This window comes from Bidens hawaiensis, unplaced genomic scaffold (genome assembly GCF_021521415.1).
Source record: "Bidens hawaiensis isolate Kalapana, Puna unplaced genomic scaffold, B.hawaiensis_p1.1 tig00041461_1, whole genome shotgun sequence".
In the NCBI taxonomy this organism is placed as follows: Eukaryota; Viridiplantae; Streptophyta; class Magnoliopsida; order Asterales; family Asteraceae; genus Bidens; species Bidens hawaiensis.
In genome coordinates, this window is record NW_027505717.1 from 9,971 (window position 1) to 28,452 (window position 18,482).

The 18,482-nt window shown below is 37.0% G+C and overlaps 2 pseudogenes; one reads left to right on the forward strand and one right to left on the reverse strand.

Annotated features, from left to right (window-relative positions):
- Positions 1 to 1,875: 1,875 nt before the first annotated feature.
- LOC143614937 (protein FAR-RED IMPAIRED RESPONSE 1-like) lies at positions 1,876 to 8,584 on the reverse strand (annotated as a pseudogene).
- A 788-nt stretch (positions 8,585 to 9,372) lies between these two features.
- Positions 9,373 to 13,288, forward strand: LOC143614938 (putative wall-associated receptor kinase-like 16 pseudogene; annotated as a pseudogene).
- The last annotated feature ends 5,194 nt before the right edge of the window (positions 13,289 to 18,482 follow it).

Genomic DNA, 18,482 nt, shown 5'->3' on the forward strand with positions numbered 1-18,482 from the left:
AGTTGGTATGCAATTTGGTTTTATTATATTTTGTATGAAAATGACCTTTTAATGAGTTTGTGCTTATACGTTCTAGGTAGATCTAAATAACTTGGTTTAATTATATCTTGCTTATACGTTCTAAAATAACATTAAACATAAATACCTATTACACAAAACACATAACAAAGTTATGACAAAACACATCACACATTAGAAAAAGAACATACAACAATTATTGGGTAAAAACACATAAAACACAGCTAATCCAATTTATTACATAATAGATTTGAGAAATTCGGTCTTCAAATCAAGAGAGCAATTGAGAAGTTTTATCGCCTTACACAGATCTTTCAACTCATCCACCTCCTTTTTCCCTGTGTCAATAAAAAACAAAGCACACAAATAGTTAATAGTACTACCTGGCATGTTTACTAGAAAATTTGTAATTTCATCCCTCATATCCATATTAACACCAGCAGTCTTGATAAATTCTTCGTGTAAAGCAACATGATTCTTTATATCTTCTTGGATATGCGCTTGAATCTGTTTGAACAACAAATCCTTAGCTGATGAAGAAGACGACGATGAAGATGATGAACCCTCACAATCCATATCTTGTGGAATGATTTTTGTGTGGTGAAGTGAAAATGAGTGGTTGAAAATAAATAGATAAAAATAAAGGTATAAGACAAAAAACTACAGTAAACAAAATTACTGGGAACAGTGAGAATCTTTCAAATGTCACAAATTGTTTGAAAGTACACGTTCTTACACGTTCCAAATCAAATGCCATGTTGAATAAAAAGGACAGGTGTATGTAATTATGAAGTTACACGTTCTCACACGTTCTCATGAATGCCAATTTGAAAAATGACAGGTATATGTAATTAGTCCGTATAAACTTTCGTCAGATTTTAAAGTAATTATGCTACTCTTACACGTTCTAATAAGTTCCATCAAAATGTCAGTTTTGAAAAAAACACTTACAGGTTCTAATACGTTGCATCAAATGCCATCATGAGAAATTGACCACAAAAATAAACCTACTGAAATGAAAGATGTTATATGTTAAAACACTAACCAATTAATAATTCCAATAAAAAAGAAATTATTGTGGAAAATGAGAATCTTTCAAATATCAACAATTTCTTTAATAATTTATGTATCTGACAAACTATAAATACACTTAGATGTCCTTATACGTTCCATCAATGGGAGTTTGAAAAAATTGATCACAAAAAAGTAAACCTAGATATAATTATACTGACAAACTAATTAAAATACAAAATAGAAAAAAAGAATTGATTATAAATTGAAAAAAATGGTAATGTAATCATGGCTACTAAGCTGTTAAATCTAACTAGATATAATTATACTGAATTCAGATAATTTGGTATGACACTTGGGCTATAAAAAGAGAGCTAACACAACACACACAAAACACAAAAAAAAAACACACCAAAAACAAAAAAAATTGAAAAACAAAATGGATTATGGAATGTTACTGTGAAGAGCATTTTCAGAGCAAGAATCAACATTGAGCTTGCGAGAGACTGTAATCGGCTACGAGTGGTTGAAGAAATTAAAGGGAGTGTGAATGATGAAGCAACAAAAAACGATGTTCTGTACCAAGAAGTTCTGAAGCACCCTGATAGCAGTTTCAAGAAAGAGGCAACAACCTACCTGGAAAAGCAGGCTTCATGCTATGGTCAGCTTCATGATTTTCTGGAGAAAACAGCTCACAAGGTGAAGGTGAATAAGAGAGTCATACGTGAAGATGCTCAAGAGATCCTTTACAACAACTAGGGTTCGGGATGATGACCAGTGTGGTGGTGTGATGTGGTGGTGTAGTAGTTTAAAATAAGTTTGTAAATAGGTTATTTTGAAAAGTCTCTAGATGTGGTCCTCTTTTGTAACCTCTATTGGAATCTGGTTTAATCTATCATCGGTTTTTAGTAAGTATTGTTCACCCAACTTACATGTTCCAGTACCCACGAAAAAGCTTACACGTTCCAGAAAAATCAATCAATCAATCAATCATACCCAGTAAAGTCCCACCAATAGCATAGCTATAAGTAGGGTCTGGGGAGGGTGGGATGTAGGCACACCGTACCTCTATCCACATGGATAAAGAGGTGGCTTCCAGAGAGACCCTCAGCTCTAAAGTACATATGTATGAAGCAATACAAAGGAAATCAAAGTTCAACAGTAATAATAATAATAATAATAATAACAATAATAATATTAATACTATTTATGTAGAGAAAATATTATTATGGTGTGTGACTAAAATAAGGTAAATAGAAGCCCTAAGGTATTCCTTTCTCCCTAAAAATCCTTAACTTTAATTCTACTTCTCCAAGCATTCCTATCCTCAACCATGTCCTCGGAGAGGTTTAGGTCTATCAAATCATGTTTAATCCTTTCATCCCAAGTCAATTTAGGTCGTCCTCTACCCCTTCTCCCCTCTATAGTAATGTTTTCTATGGATCTAACAGGATTCGTCGTTTGTCTTCTCTTCACATGTCTAAACCATCTCAATCTCCACTCTCTTATCTTGTCTGCTATGTTCGCCACCCCTAATCTCTCCCGAAACATGACGTTTCTTATTCGGTCTAACCTTGTGTGCCCACACATCCAACGTAGCATTCTCATTTCTGCTACCTCCATCTTCCGCACTTGTGCCTTCTTGATGGCCCAACAATCTGTTCCATATAGCATTGCCGGTCTTACTGCAACCCTATAAAGTTTTCCCTTTAGTTTAGTTGGGAAAATCTTGTCGCACAATATACCTGTGGTTGCTTTCCATCTACCCCATCCTAAATGAACTCGATGGGTCACATCACTGTCTAATTCCCCATCGCTCTGAATAAATGATCCTAGATACTTGAACTTCGTTACCTGCGGAACCACCTGCCCTTCAATGGTAATCTGTGCGTCCTCATTGTTATTTACTCTTCCAAAAGCACAATGGAGATACTCCATCTTAGATCGACTAATCCTTAAACCTTTTGTCTCTAAGGCTGTTCGCCACTCCTCAAGTCTCATGTTTAGATCCTGTTTTCTCTCAGCAAGTAACACAATATCGTCTGCGAACATCATACACCATGGGAGCATCCCCTGAATCGACTTTGACAACTCATCCAAGACTACTGCAAAAAGAAACGGACTCAGTGCTGACCCCTGATGAAGACCTACCTCTACAGGAAGAGATCAGTATCACCCACTGGCGCACGGACACTTGTTGCACTCCTGGTATACATATCCATAATTATCTCTATGTATTTTCTGGGTACTCCTCTACCCTCCAAGCACTCCCAAAGCACCTGTTGTGGCACACTGTCGTACGCCTTTTCTAGGTCAATAAACACCATATGCAAGTCACGCTTCTTCTCCCGATATTTTTCCATCAATCTTCTTATAAGGTGTATTGCCTCTGTGGTGGAACGCCCCGGTATGAATCCAAATTGGTTCACCGTAACCTGAGTTTCTCGTCTAAGTCTAACCTCAATCACTCTTTCCCATAGCTTCATAGTATGACTTAGTAGTTTGATTCCTCGGTAGTTACCATAACATTGGGCGTCTCCTTTGTTCTTATAGATAGGAACTACAACGCTGCTCCTCCATTGGTCTGGCATCTTACCAGATATAAGGATACTATTGAACAGAGTAGTTAACCACATGACTCCTTCCTCTCCCAAACATTACCACACCTCGATGGGTATGTTGTTTGGGCCAACCGCCTTAGCCCTTCCCATCCTCCTAAGTGCAGTCTGCACCTCTTCTCGTGTGATCCGTCGACAGTAGCAGTTATTCAGTTGTTGTCGTTGGGAGGTTGTGTTGTCATGTTCTTCTTGGTAAGCTCTCCCATTATTGAAAATATTGTGGAAATAGGTTTGCCATCTTAGCTTGATGTCCTACTCCTTGACTAGTACATGCCCATCTATATCCTTTATGAACTTCGCTGGCCCTAGATCTTGCCTTATACGCTCCCTGGCTTTGGCAATCTTAAACATAGCATGTTCCCCCTCTTTTGTTTCTAAATGTTCATACATCCGTTTATAAGCCGCGTTCTTTGTTTCCGCAACTGCCTTCTTCCCCTCTCTCTTGGCCGTTTTGTAGGTCTCCCTCAATTCCACGCGCTCCTCCTCATTCGTGCACCTCATAAGCTCCCTGAAGCATCCTTATTTGTCCCTTATCTTATCTTGTATAGCCTCGTTCCACCACCAAGACTCCTTATGCCCACCTGTTTTTCCTGTTGTGACCCCGAGAGTCTCCTTTGCTATTTGGATGATCTTTGTAGCCATAGCTTCCCATATATGAGTTGAGTCCCCATTTAGTCGAGCATGCGTCCGCAGTCTGAATTTATCCTTAAACAGTAGGAGATTTTCGTCCCTCAAATTTCCCCATCGAATTCTAGGTGTACCTTTCTTCTCACGAACAGGCAGCTTATTTCTGAAGCCTATATTTGTTACCAGCAGTCGGTGTTGAGCCACCACTGTCTCCCCAGGTATGGCTTTGCAGTCCTTCCACCAACGTCGGTCTCCTTGCCTCATTAAAAGGTAGTCAATTTACGTGTCGCGTCCGCCACTGCTAAAAGTGATCAACTGAGGGTCTTGTTTCCTAAAATAAGAATTTATAATTCCTAGGTCATGGGCCACCGCAAACTCTAGGAGTTCTGTTCCTGCCTCATTCCTTTCACCAAAACCAAAACCCCCATGTATGGCTTGAAAACCATCGTTAGCTTTACCAATGTGTCCATAAAAATCACCTCCTATACAAATCCTCTCACCCCTAGGTATGCCCCCTACCACTGCGTCTAGACAATCCCAAAATTCTCTCTTTTCCTAGTCCCCTAAGCCTACATGAGGCGCATAGGCGCAGACTACTGCCACTACTTCCTCTCCTAGTACTAATCTCAACACCATAATCCTGTCATTATGTCTTATCACCTCCACCACACGAGTGTGTAGTTCCTTAGCCACTAGGATCCCCACTCCATTCCTAGCTCCATCAGACCCCGAGTACCACAACTTATACCCATTACACTCAGCCCCTCTATAACCTTTCCACTTAGTCTCCTGGAGGCATGCTATTTGAACCCTACGTCTTCTAAGCACATCTACCAATTCTAGCAACTTACTATTTATTATTCCTACATTCCAAGAAGCCAAACGCAATATATACTCCCTATCTTTACCCTTTACTACACCCCTCATTTCAGGACATAAAAAGTTTAAAAAAATAAAATATGAACAAAACAAGAACACTAAAAAAAACCATTCATCTCGAAGTTGGGGACAAGTTCGGCTGTTATGACCCTGTTGATGACAAACTTTGCATTCCCTATATTTCTTGCCAGATTGACTTATAGCTATCTCTTTCTGTGATATAATCCGTTTATGCGACCCGCAACACTTGTTTTTTATACCACTAGGCACACGGACAGTCACCTCAGATGGTTGATCATACCCTAGAATAGCAGAAAACCTATCCCTTTTTGATAAATGAGTTCTTTTGTATCTTGTCTCATCGGCTTGTTTGATCATTATATTCATTTGATCCCTGACTTTGATTAACTCATCAACATCAGTTACATAGCTATTTATGAGATACTCGCCAGCCAATGTTATTTCCTTTGAGATCTCTTTAACTTTTAAAAATTTGTCGTTACCGAAACTTGAAATAGGAGCAGTTCTAGGATTAAGACCAACATCTCACTTCCAACGATCCACCATGTACTCTTTTGGAAATCTGGTAACTCCAGACAAATTTAAAATATAAAGGCTGTGACGATATAACAATCCATAATGTTCAAAAATTTTGCATTGACATGAAAAAGTCGAATCAATTCCGTCCTCACCTTCCTTCTTAAACAAAACCTGACAGAAAAATATATAAAATACTTTACACATTCTGTCAAAATCAAAAAATATGTTACAAAAATAAAAATGTCGTACAACGTTCTACAAAAAAACAAAAAGAAAAACAAAATTGTTTAACTATTTCATGCCTCCAAACTGCCTGGGACATAAGCATTAAAGTCAAATACAGAAAACCTCACACAATCTTCTTCTTCAGTGGATTTAAAGCATGCAACACCGCTTCTAATATGAAACATTTCATCTTGAAAATCATTAAAAATAGCCTTTGTATACATCAGTTCTGCTTTCTTCTCAAACGGGTTTGAACTAACCGGATCTGGATGCGTGTACCTTGTATCATGATCATTTTTCCTACCATTGTGCCTTTGAATCTCCATACAATGATCAAAATGACTAAAGAACTCAACTAGTGATAATTGTGAGTTAGAAACTTGACAAAAAAAATGATTTTCACTTTCTGATCTCGATGTAGTTCTCATAAGACCAGACAATGGTTCATCCATATAATACGCGGGGATCCAATCATATCTCATTTCAAACATGTCAGACAACCATTTTTGTTTCGAGATCATATTCCTTCATTATAAGTTTCCATTGCGTCTCGAATTCAGATTGAGATATTGCATCCGTCCAAACAATGTCACATATTTTACGTTTGAAATCTTCATTGTTACAAAGGGCAACACCAACCTGATGTTGCAAAATTAAAAATTTGTTAAATCGGTTAGTATCAGAAAAAAATGGGTATATACGCTTTTATACGTTCTAATAGATTCATAACTGGTGCAGACAATAATACAAAAACTGATACATGCTAAAAAAATGATTACACGTTCTAACACGTTTTGTAAATATATGCAACTATGTTTATACATTATAACACGTTCTAACACATATGCATAATGCTTTAATACGATAAAAATAAAGTTACCTTGTCAGCAAGTTTTTTCAAAATGTGCCACATACATAACCGATGTCTCGAATTTGGTAAAACAAGGGAGATTGCTTGCTTCATTGCAGGATCTTGATCAGTAACAACCACCTTTGGGGCAATACCAAAAGAATCAAGAAAAACTTTCAAAAGCCATGAATAAGATTCAATAGATTCGGACGATAATAATGCAGCACCAACTGTAATATTCCGACAGTGATTATCAATGGCGGTAAATGGTACAAAAACCCTATTGTACCTGAAAAAACAAATTTATATAAAAACTAATTTAAAAAATGTGTAAAAATATAAAAAATTAAAAACAATTGTATCAAATTGACATACTTGTTTGTCTTAAATGTTGCATCAAATGATATAATATCTTCAAAAGCCAAATGATTTTTCTTTGAAATATCATTAGCCCAAAACAAACGATCTAACTCACCGTTAGTATTAACTGTATACTCAAACGAATAACCATCACAACAGTTTTTCTTCCCACTTAATCTTTGTACAACCATTTCAGCGTCATACTCGCCAATATAACAAGTTAAACTCTGTTTGAAATTCTTACAATCGTCTTTTGTAGCCCCAACTTCCTCAAATCCTCCATACTTTGTCCTCAAAATATTAAACGCCTTAACATGGCCCAAATTCAATGTTGACATCTCATATATAATATCTTGTTGTACATGAGTCAACTTTCTATTTGATCAAACAAAATGCATATCATTTGCATGCCCATTTCATGATTATGTCCTTCGACAAAATCATATATTCAAAACCTCAACCTATCAACAGATTTTAGAAAAAATTGAGCTCAACAATCACACCTAATTGTTGGTCTCTTCCTTCTTTTATAATACGGTCTGCTGGAACGATCTTTTTCAGCCATAGAATCATAACTATTTGCAGGCTTGTGACCTTTCGAACAGGTAAAATATTTAGACTTTAATAAAGCCTCATTCATGTACGAACCTCCTTTACGAACACAAAAACCAGCTTTCTTTGCATATTCACAACAGAAATCATATGCATGATCAACAGATTCAAAAACCATTCCTTTTTCAGGTTTGCAAGATGCATTAACTTGAGGTATAACAAGATCTGATGAAGGACTTGATGAAAGAAAAATCAATCTAATACATTATGTTCAAAATCAAAAACGCAAAAACAAAAGCTCATATTCACAATTTGCTATGAAAAAATACAAAATAATTTGAAGTCCAAAACAAAGCACACTTACTTCACACCCAACTATACGTTCTTATACGTTCTAATAAAAAAAAACCATTCCTACTCGTGATTTGGTATTAAGACAAATAATTTGAAGTCTAAATCGATTCACAAATACTTGGCACCTATACAAAAACACAAACATCAATCATATAATATACAACAAAAAAAAAATAACCTAAAAAATGATAAAATTAACTTATCAGCCCATAAAACCTACAGTATACAACTAAAAAACATCAAAAAATTATCCGAATCACAAAAACTTGCCCAATCCTATACATTCTAATACATTCTAAATCAAACAACAAACAAACCTACCCGCGAATTGCTATTACGACACATAAATTTGAAGTTTATTCGAATCACAATTACTAAACACCTATAAAAACACATAAATTCATAAAGTCACAATCGATCATAAATTCATCAAAAAATTAACCTAAAAACCGAAAAAATTAGTCGATTAAACCTACAGTGTATAGCTAAATACATAAAAAATTGATTAAAACTAAAACTAAAATAACTTACTTTGATGATCGTAATACATGACGTTAAACAATCAACGATACCGTCCAGTTAATCGAATAACAAAAACCGCCAATTCAATTCTTAATCAGTTTTTGGATATGTGATCAAAAATATAATAAAACGGTTTCTAATACAGGCGCGATCCCTTTTGAAAAGTAATGTAAAAAGACAAAAACACCCTTATGGGTACTTAAGTAATCAAATTAATTAAATTGCAAATCAACGATAGGAAATCTATCGTACGTAATGTATGATAACCAACTTTTGTATTTGATCTTATATATATATATATATAGGTATTCCCAAGAGGCTTTAAACCACAGCGGGACATTATAGGTTGGGGCTTCGATGTCTCCGGTGCTCACGTGACACTGGCGTGGCACTTTAGAGGAGCATCGATGCCCCTCACAATAGAGACCAGTCTAATGAATAGTAAACCTTTTCGAGCCGCCTTTGTTGAATTAGACAGGATGAGGATAAATGGAAAGGGACCGGCCGGTGGAGAGAACACACGTTAACTTAGTGTTCAAAGTGTGAAATTATTTAATAACATGCACATGAAAAATATATAATTCGTTTGCTGCATAGGGCTCAATTGTGGATATATGTACACCAGCAATAAGTACTATTTAATAATCTGCATTGCGCAGCCAATGATATATTCGCCGGATATGTTTAAATATGGAGCAAATGGCATTTTGGTGGACGCCACTTCATATGGTGAAAAACCCTTTTGTTCATAATCTATAAACGGAAATACCTCGTTACAATTTCTAGTATCAATCCTAATTAAAATTCCTTATAGAGATGAACAAGTTATATCAAGTTTACACTTTGATCATGTTGCTTTCTCTAACATCAATAGTGACATCAAAAGTAACTCCAAGAAATGCCAAAAAGGGTTGCAAACATATGTGCGGAACTGTCAGGATTCCATACCCTTTTGGAATCGGAGCCAAATGTTCTATCAACAAATGGTACACTGTTGATTGCAACTCCTCGACACCATACCTCTCTACACTTCACCAACTCCAAATCTTGGGTGTTGACTTAGAAAATCAAACAATCACCGTTAATATGCCTGTGATATCCGATTGCGGTCATACCAACAGCCTCGATCTTGGTAGAAGCCCCTTCCTTTTTTCCAAAACCCAAAACAAATTTGTTTTTGAGGGGTGTGGTAATGCTGTCATAATGGATCGAGGAAGTGTGCTCACTGGGTGTTCCACTTATTGTCTGAATGATACTCTTAGTGAAAAAAGCATTTGTTTGGGCCGTGGTTGCTGTCAAACAACAATTCCTCATCATATCAAGTCATACAACATCAATCTGACAGGCGTGGAAAGGCAGGGAGGAGATAGAGCTTGTATTGGTGGATACAGATTCATACCTCGAAGGGAGTTTTTCTATTGGGCAGGACAACTCCTATGCTCCGATATCTCTTCTTTGGACTCTATCCGATAGTGACCGTGAGGGTGTAAGCTGTTGTTCTGAATCGACTAGTCTGGAGGTGGATATGGGTAATGGTACGTCAATGTACTCTTGGAAATGCCTCTACTCTGAACTTATAAACAAGGACACCTCTAATGGGAGCCCATATTTTATTGACGGATGCTTGCGTAAGTAATTAAATGCTTAATTAGTGATGTTCTCTTCTTAGTCGTGTTCTTGTGTGTGTTTGTGTTATAACATGCATGTAACTGTCTCTTCTTAGACGAGCCGTATGTCGACACGCAAGAGTGTGCAAGGTGCAAAACTGATGGAGGCTACTGTAGCTATGAGCCGGTATATGGCGATGATGGTTTAGTTACTAGAATGCACTTTAATTGTGGACATGATAGTTTTGGCTTAGCCATCGCTCAACTTCATGAACACAAATCATCCCTTGGCGTTATTCTAGGTATGCTTTATTTTTCACCACTGTTTAAGTAAAACTAGCTTTTTGTTTGTTTTCCAAATTTTAAATTTATTTTTTGGTACAAAAATTACGAGTGCTCTTACAAGTTAAGGTTACAACACTCGTATAATTTACGATACAATAATTTATCTCTTTTAAATACAATTTTGTTTTCAACAAAATTTATTCCGAAATGTCGAAAATAAATTATACACAACTGTGTATTAAGTTAATGTAAGCTAGTTGTAAGTTAAAAACAAAAACTTGATAAATAAATGAGTTAAAGATGAATACTATTTATAGTATAAGGGATGGGTGAAAATAAAACTACCGATATCGTTTGAGCGCAATTGGTTTGGTTTATCACGGTACTGGTATAGTGATGACACCCGTAGAGCTTACTATTCCTAAAATTTTGAATAGATCATCGAAATCAATTTTCAACAAAACTTATATCGGCATATACAGAAGAGAAAAGTAAACATATATAGTTGTGTTTTCAACTCTTATCTAAAAAGGTTAACCAAGACAACTTATTAAAACAAAATCACATCAAATGATAAATAAATGGGTTTGAAGCATTGAAATCGAAATTGGAAAAACAAACATTTTCGCTTCCAACATTTTTTACTATAATTAAATATAGTGTTAGGATAAATACTGACACCACGTTAACATAAACATTCTACAATTAACTAGAGTAATTAGTTTTCAAACTAAACTAATTATTATTACTTTACCTTATTTTATGTTGTGTATTTACTTTAATTCAAATTTGTTGATCGAGTATACATTCTATTTATTTGTACGTTAAGTAAATTAATTTTAATTTTACGGATCTCATCCCATAAATAAATATAAGGGGAAACGCACTTATGGATACATACTTATGTATCGGCCAATAATGTAATGTCACATCATTTCTACTCTTAAGTGCTCATAAACTACAAAATTACTGGAAACATACACCCACATATGTAATAAATTAATTAACAATTCATTTTAATTCTCTAACATTTGCTATGGAATCAATTTCATGTATTTAATGAAACCGTGCACCATACCCAGATATAGTTACACGGTTTTGTCATGTGATTTGAAAGTCATGCACCCTACACGTATACGTACCCCGTCCTCTCTAATAATGGACGACCCTTTCCTTTCTAGAATTTGCAGTTATAAATAAGTTGAATCGAATATATGTAGTAGCTTTTTTAAGGCACATAGTAGCTAATGTGTCACCTTAACTGCGTTGTAGTTAACGCCTTCCTCGCCCATCAGTGTCAAGCCAAAACTGCCGCAGAACCCTAGCCTTTCTTCCTCATCTCAATCAAAGCTAATTTCATGTTTATGTAAATATGACCTATATATCCCTTTTTCCTACCTAACTAACCTTACCGATTTTTACCCTATTTATTAAACGAGCGGATGTAAACAGGATATCATTGACATCACATGTACCATGACATCTCATGACCATTATAGTCTACCGTGTGCCCTAAAAAGCATAACTTACCCCAACCAAACCACCACCACCACCACATACTATAATTAATTCGAAGTCGCTAACAACTTGTGAACAAAATCTTAGTGGGTTCACGCGTAGTGTAAATTCTTTTTCGTGGTTCCTCTTAAACCTTTTAGGCTACTAAATTATAAGACTTTTTTCTACTTGGCTTATCATTCAGGTGCTAGCATTAGCATGGGTGTACTTTTTGTTGGAGCAACCATCTATGTAATGTATAGGGTGATCAAGAAAAGAAAAGAAAGGAAACAAAGAAAGAGATTTTTTAAACGTAATGGCAGTTTACTTTTGAAACAACTAAAAGAAGCTGACCCGTCTTTAGTTGATAAAACAATTCTTTTTACATCACGCGAGTTAGAGAAGGCCACTGAAAACTTTAATGATAATAGAATTCTTGGCCGAGGAGGTCAAGGTACGGTCTATAAAGGGATGTTGGTGGATGGAAGAATTGTAGCAGTGAAGAAGTCAAAAATAATTGATGAAAGCCAAATAGAACAATTCATCAATGAGGTTGTTATTCTTTCACAAGTCAATCATAGGAATGTGGTCAAACTATTGGGTTGTTGCTTAGAGACAGACATTCCGCTCCTTGTATCTTAATTCATTCCAAATGGTACTTTGTATGATCATCTTCACAAAGGAACTAACGAGTTCCCATTTACTTTAAACATGAGACTACAAATTGCTACAGAGGTTGCTGGAGCACTTGCTTACTTGCATTCAGCAACTTCTATTCCTATATACCATAGAGATATCAAAACAACGAATATACTTTTGGATGACAAATATAGAGCTAAAGTCTCAGACTTCGGAACTTCAAGATTCGTATCAATAGATCAAACTCACTTGACTACGGCAGTCAAAGGTACGTTTGGTTACCTAGCCCCGGAGTATTTTCGCTCTAGCCAATTTACTGAGAAGAGTGATGTTTATACTTTTGGAGTTGTTTTAGTTGAATTGTTAACCGGAGAAAGGCCACTTTCCCAAACTAGACTTGATGAACATAGAAGTTTGGTTACTTACTTTATGTTGTCTATGGAAGAAGGATGTGTTTTATCTATATTCGATGCAGTGGTCGTAAAGGAAGGCACAAGGGATGGCCTCTTGGCACTTGCTAATCTTGCAATGCAGTGCTTAAACATGAAGGGAATGCATAGGCCAACAATGAAAGAAGTAGCAATAGAGCTTGAAAATATACGAGCATCTCACATTCCTTTTTTGGTTCAAACTAATCTAAGACCCTAATGTATCGGGGTGAATTATCAATGTTTGTTTATAACGAATCATTCCAAGATTCTTGAGTGTATAATAGAACTTTGTGTGACATTCGTAAAATTCGGGTCTCGTTTTATGATCCGTTTATCATGTAAACCGACCTGTATTGTAAGCCGAGACTTATGATATAATCAAAATGATGGTTTTTATGTTACAATATTGTCTTACACTTGTTGGGTCTTGAAAACACCCTTTACGGGCCTTAAAGCGCGTTAAAAACACTAAAACGAACTTCGGGGGCCAAACTGTCATTTTTGAAACTTTGTAAAGTATCACTAGACCAAAATGTTTCTTATGTTTCTTGTGTTCCCTTGTTTGTTTTATCGTCCAACGAATTCGAGTTTTAACCATTAAACCTCTTGTTTAACCAAATTTAACTCTTCCTATAAATACAAGGCCATCTCTAACATAAATCCTTGCTCATAAACTTCTTTCTCTCTCAAATTCAAAGATTCTACAAGGTTATTTTCATGTTATTGTCGGTTTTGACTTCCAAAGTCAAACTTATGTTATTCTTGCATTTTAACTAACTTACTAACTCTAACTCAATACTTGAAGTATATGGTGGTACAACATATATATAATACACACCCCTTGTTTCCTTTATTCGTTACTTCACCGACTCTGGTTGGTTAAGTTTCGAATGTCATAAGGCAAGTCTTCATGGAGGACTTCGTGTTCTTGATATATATATACACACATAACTTATTATACATATCATTTATGCCTAACTTCTGCTCATTTTAGTTTGTTAGTCACATTTACAAGTCTTGGGTACGTGGAATCCATCTATGAACTCATTGTGAGATGGAAACCAAACCAAACCGAACTTTTGTTAAAAAGACTTGTTTTTGACCTTTTAGTTGTAGAACTTTAATATTTCTCATTTATAAATTATTATACAAGATCTATGATATTTGGGCATGTGGAGACCATCAAGGAACATATTGTGAGATGGAAACCGAACCAACCTGATTTTACTCGCTTAAGACACACAAGTGTGTTTTTAGCTATCAAGACTTGTATATTTCTCTAAAAATAGTTTACAAAATGATTTTAATTACTTTCTTAAGTACTTGGAATTGTTGGATCCGACTTGATCTCATAACATAGTTTGGACCGACAAAACCGAACACTCGCCTAACATACGTTGTTAGTTCTAAAACAATAGATCTACATACTTGCTTAAGTCTTATAAATTTTTATTGAGTTATCTCATAACATTCATTGTTTTGGAAAGTTGACTTTGGGTTTGACCAATTATCAAGACCCGAACCGACAACCCGAACACTCGTTAAAAACCCGTTTTAGTATCTTTGTCCCAATGGAACTTGCATTTTAGCATTTTTCCCACCTTATTACTTAACATTGGTTAAGTAAATATTAAGGTTAGATACTTTAACCCAGTTTTGAGCAAACTCGCATTTTTAAAGAGTTATTATTATAAATTCTTAAATAGTTACATTTTAAACCTCGAACTTTAAATTGTTTACTTATTGTAACAATTATTTTATTTAAAGATCTTCAAGGTAACCTTTCTAAATCCAAGACTTCTTTTATTTTAGGCTTCATACGTTAACTCGTCGTTCCGGCAAATCTCCAAATAATCAAACTTTCATGTTTATTACTTGAACGTGAGTAACTTCATACCCCATATTCTATCTTTTATTTTGGGGGTGACATTTCATCTTATCTAAACTAAATGTTTTATACTTGGGTCTTAAACCACAAACGTTGTTGTATACTTTACTTGAATAATTGCTCGATTTGGTGTTCTATGCTTATTTGGTGTTCTATGCTTATTTTGGGGGTGACATTTGCCTATGTGTTTATCTCTTTACTTGAATAATACGGTTTTTCCGACTCTATAAATCTCAAAATCTCAAATTTTCAAGCTTTAACTATCTCAAAATCATTTAAGTTTTGTTTACGGTTTTATTATTTATAAACAAAGTTTTATATTTTATCTAACACTAACATCTTCTCCATACTAACTCTAGGTTTCACAAATCAAAAATCGAAATCTTATTTTATTTTATACACCTTTATATTCAATTCCTTTTACCCAAAACTTATCCCATTTTCTTTATAAATTTTAGCATGCCTCCGCTAAGACGCCAACCGCGCAAGAACTCCACTCGACGTATGGCCGCCATCATCGCCAAGCAAATGGCCGCTGTGATTCCCGAACTTATGACCCAAATACAAGCAAACCAACCCGCACCCGTTGTTGCACCTATTGAACCCAAACCCGCATCCTACCTGCTTAAACAATTTACTAGTGCCAACCCGGCCGAATTCTTTGGAACCAACTGTGCGACTACCTTGTTGCAATGGTTCGAATCTGTGGAGAATGTGTTTTTACACAGCGAATGCCCCGAAGCGAAAAAGACAAACTTCGCTTCAAGCATGTTTAGGGGAACCGCCCTAACATGGTGGGGTAGTGTTATGCACCTCCAAGGTACGGATGTGGCCATGGCTCCGTTTCCACGAGCTAAGCGTTCGTACCTCACTTGGTTACCCCAACCGAACGTGAAATTGACAAATATATTGGGGGTTTACCGATGAAAATCCGGGACTCAGTCATGAGTAGCAAACCCGCGAACCTTGAGGAAGCCATCACGTTAGCCGGTTGGCTATCGGAAAATCACGTGAAGGCGGGTACCCTAACCCTCAAGAAAGCAAGTGCGAAAGACAAGCCCGAGCCCGCACCGCAAGCCAAGGTTGAACCCACACCACAGGCCATTAACTACTCAAACTCTTCCCGACACAATAACAACAACAAAAAGAAACCCAAAACCAACTACCGAAATTTTTCCGTCACACAACCTCAACCACAACAACAAACCCAAACCCTCTCTCAAAACCGAAAACCTTATGTTGGGAACTCCCCGCTATGTAACACTTGCCAATTTCACCACCCAACAAACTCGCCTTGTCGCCAATGTACCATTTGTAACCGACTTGGCCATCTCCACACCACATGCCGATCCCCACTACGAACCCAACCCAACCAACCTAACCAACCAAACCAACCAAGAACTTTTCCCAAATTTCCCAAAGCCGATATGCACCCAACCCACCAAACCAACCCCAACCACCTCGAGCTTGTTACAATTGTGGAGATCCAAACCATTTCCGCAACAATTTCCCACGTTTAACCTTTGCTAACAAGCCCAAACCGTGACCATACCTTACTACCAAACCCAAGCTTACCAAGTTCAAACCTACCAACCCCAAATTCCTCAACTCAATGCACCACTCATCCAACCCATCCAAGCAATCCAAGCACCACCACCACAACAAGCACCTCAAGTCAACCATGGTAATCAAGGGAGAGTTTTTATGATGAATGCAAATCAAGCTCAAGTGGAAAACGATGTTGTGAACGGTATGTTTTTGGTGAACTATCATTTGGCTTCTATTTTATTTGATACGGGTGCCGATAGAAGTTTTATTTCTTTAAAATTTGAGTCGAAACTTGCGATGCTTCGAACTAAGCTTTCCCGACCGTTCTCTGTTGAAGTCTCCAATGGCAATTCTATTACCACCGATTCCGTCGTCCGCAATTGTTCTCTTATTCTTTCTAAGCATAAATTCTCCATCGATCTCATCCCGATGTAAATGGGTAGCTTCGATGTCATAGTTGGCATGGATTGGTTATCTTTGCACCGTGCCGAAGTCGTTTGTTTTGATAAATTCATTTGCATCCCGCTCGTCAACGGTAAAATTCTTAAGGTCTTTGGAAACACAACGTCTCGAAGGCTAAATCTCATGTCGTGTGCTCAATCGCAAAAGTACTTATGCCAAAAGTACGTTTTGTTTCTAGCTCTCTCGGTGACAGAAGACAAAAAGGAAAGGAAAATCCAAGATATTCCTATTATTCGTGATTTCCTTGATGTCTTTCCCGATGATGTCACCGGTCTTCCTCCCGTTCGTCCGATTGAATTCCAAATCGATCTTGTGCCCGGCGCGATGCCCGTGGCCAAGGCTCTTTATCGTCTAGCCCCGTCGGAAATGCAAGAACTATTAAATCAACTCGAAGAACTTTCCGATTAAGGATTCATTCGTCCAAGCTCTTCTCCATGGGGCGCTCCCGTTCTCTACGTGAAAAATAAGGATGGTTCATTTCGTATGTGCATTGATTATCATGAACTTAACAAGCTTACTATTAAAAATCGTTACCCATTGCCACGTATCACGACTTGTTCACCCATCTTCAAGGCGCAACTTGTTTCTCCAAAATTGATCTTCGATCGGGTTATCATAAATTGCGTGTTCGCGAAGAAGACATTCCTAAAACCATTTTCCGTACTCGATATGGACAATTCAAATTTTTGGTTGTGCCCTTCGGGTTAACGAATGCACCCGCGGTATTTATGGACCTCATGAACCGCGTTTGCAAACCATTCCTCGATAAATTCGTTATTGTCTTTATTGATGACATCCTTATCTTTTCTAAATCTAAAGCCGAACATGAACATCATTTGCGTTCCATTCTCGAGCTCCTTAGAAACGAACAACTCTATGCCAAATTCTCCAAATGTGAATTTTGGCTTGAGGATGTTCAATTTTTGGGACATATCGTAAACGACAAAGGTATTCATGTTAATCCCGCAAAAATTGAGGCCGTTAAGGATTGGAAAACTCCAACGAATCCCACGGAAATTCGATCCTTCCTTGGGTTGGTCGGATATTATCGGCGTTTCATTCGAAACTTTTCTAAGATCTCTTTGCCTCTTACCTCTCTCACCCATAAGGGACAACCCTTCGATTGGGGTTCGAAGCAAGAGGAAGCCTTTTGTACTCTCAAGGACATGCTTTGCAATGCTCCCATTCTAACTCTTCCCGATGGAAACGATGATTTTGTTGTATTTTGTGATGCATCTCATCAAGGCCTTGGTTGTGTTCTCATGCAACGAGGTCAAGTCATCACATACGCATCAAGGCAACTTAAGGTCAACGATAAGAACTATACGACTCACGATCTCGAGCTTGGTGCCATCGTTTTCGCTCTCAAAATCTGGAGACATTACTTTTATGGTACAAAATGTGTGGTTTTTACCGATCATAAAAGCCTTCAACACATTTTCGACCAAAAAGATCTCAACATGAGACAACGACGATGGGTTGAATTACTTAGTGATTACGATTGCGAGATTCACTACCACCCCGGTAAATCGAATGTTGTCGCCGACGCCTAAGTCGAGAGGTTAATGT